Source organism: Lottia gigantea (assembly GCF_000327385.1).
Source record: "Lottia gigantea unplaced genomic scaffold LOTGIsca_241, whole genome shotgun sequence".
Classification (NCBI taxonomy): domain Eukaryota; kingdom Metazoa; phylum Mollusca; class Gastropoda; family Lottiidae; genus Lottia; species Lottia gigantea.
In genome coordinates, this window is record NW_008708709.1 from 146,881 (window position 1) to 149,458 (window position 2,578).

A 2,578-nucleotide genomic window follows, 5' to 3' on the forward strand; every position below is an offset into this window, starting at 1 on the left:
ATATGAATTAACATATTGATAATAAGCTTAGGTTATAGAAATATACAGGTAGTTTCAGTAATACAAAATATTTTCACAATTGAATCAATAAATTCTATCTAACAGCTACTTTACAGTGTGAAAACTGTCCACAATGAAAATATAGTAATAGAGCATAGTGCATTGTAAATATTACAACCCTTATATCAAGTTGATCCTGTAGTCGTAAATTCCTCGTCTGATATTTTTTTTCTTTGATTCTCGGAATGACACGAAAATCTTAATTTTACTTACAAAACGCTAAGGTAGAAATGTAGGCAAATATTGAGATGAGCAGTTTCAAATTATTTTGACGCGTTAGCAATTGAGACAAATGTCCACTATAGACAAAAGAATTTTCAGCAAATGATTCATGAACCATCAATTATATATGAAGATGATATTTCCGACATGAATTGATATTTAAGTTTCTTTTTTCTTACAATGAATTTCAACATATTAACCAAAAACATAACCTCAGAGGACTACTTATTTTATTTTTCATCTTCTAAACTATATGAAAAATATGTCTACAAGATAGAATTAACTTAAAACCAATATGCCATATCTGTTTGCACTTGATTGCCTTGGAAAATCAGTGTGAAGCGTTGCTGAGATTTGAGATTCGCGACAGTTGATAATAAGCCAGGTATGTACTGGTTGGTGGTTGTTTATCAACTTTCTCCAACCTGTTACCTATTCACAATGAAGTTATTTAGTAAATAACTGTTGCTCGGTGTTTTAAGTCAGGGTGTTTTGATTTTGTAAATTTCGTTTTTCTTTGTTTCTTTGATTTTTGGACTAACTCCTGTGAAATTAAAATATGAACCAATATGATGCTTACCATAATTTAATAAATACTGACGTCACAGAGCAGAGTTTCCACATTAAAATCCAAAAAAACAAACAGAAGTAATTTAATGTTCTATGTTGTGTGATAACACTGGTTTTATATATATACTGGTGTACTCAGAATTCCATTACAGACTACACAGATCTTTGTCTTTACGCTATTAAATACTTTCCTCGTAATTCCTTCTAATGCTCAGTAATCCTTCAAATCATATGTTACAATCCATTGCTATTTGTTCAGATTAGACACCGACTACCAGATAGAAACAGTAGCAAGAACTAGAGATTGTTATTAAGGTAAGATATGATACCTATCATCAATCAAACGTCTGAGTCTATTCTCTCTCTTCCTGCTACTCTCTATCACGGCTAGTTCACATCTCAACATGTTCTACTCATGTTAAATTGTAAAATAAACAATACACTGAGTGATATATAATACAGAGACTAGTATAATGATTTACCAATGAGAGTATAATAGAAATAGATCGTATTAATTCAAGCTTTGTGATTTACTAATAGGAGAGTGGAAAAATAGTTTTGATGCTTAACATAGAATGCCCTTCCTTCAGCAATAAATTACTAATTGATGATGGCCAAGCTATATTAGTATTTAGTTGTTGATGCCAAAGTTTTATTAGTATTGAGTTGTAGAAGGTGAAGCTGTTGATAGTAAAAGTATATCAGTATTGGGTTGTTGATAGTAAAAGTATATTGGTATTGAGTCGTTGATAGTGAAGTTATATTAGTAGTGAGTTGTTGATAGTGAAGCTATATTAGTAGTGAGTTGTTGATGGTGAAGTTCTATCAGTATTGAGTCGTTGATGGTAAAGCTATATTAATATTGAGTTGTTGAAGGTGAAGCCCTAACAGTATTGAGTTTTAGGTGGTAAAGCTATATTAATATTGAGTTGTTGAAGGTGAAGCTCTAACAGTATTGAGTTGTAGGTGGTAAAGCTATATTAATATTGAGTTGTTGAAGGTGAAGCTCTAACAGTATTGAGTTGTAGGTGGTAAAGCTATATTAATATTGAGTTGTTGAAGGTGAAGCTCTAAGAGTATTGAGTTGTAGGTGGTAAAGCTATATTAATATTGAGTTGTTGAAGGTGAAGCTCTAAGAGTATTGAGTTGTAGGTGGTAAAGCTATATTAATATTGAGTTGTTGAAGGTGAAGCTCTAACAGTATTGAGTTGTAGGTGGTAAAGCTATATTAATATTGAGTTGTTGAAGGTGAAGCTCTAAGAGTATTGAGTTGTAGGTGGTAAAACTATATTAATATTGAGTTGTTGAAGGTGAAGCTCTAACAGTATTGAGTTGTAGGTGGTAAAGCTATATTAATATTGAGTTGTTGAAGGTGAAGCTCTAACAGTATTGAGTTGTAGGTGGTAAAGCTATATTAATATTGAGTTGTTGAAGGTGAAGCTCTAACAGTATTGAGTTGTAGGTGGTAAAGCTATATTAATATTGAGTTGTTGTAGGTGAAGCTCTAACAGTATTGAGTTGTAGGTGGTAAAGCTATATTAATATTGAGTTGTTGAAGGTGAAGCCCTAACAGTATTGAGTTGTAGGTGGTAAAGCTATATTAATATTGAGTTGTTGAAGGTGAAGCTCTTACAGTATTGAGTTGTTGATGGTAAAGCTATATTAATATTGAGTTGTTGAAGGTGAAGCTCTAACAGTATTGAGTTGTAGGTGGTAAAGCTATATT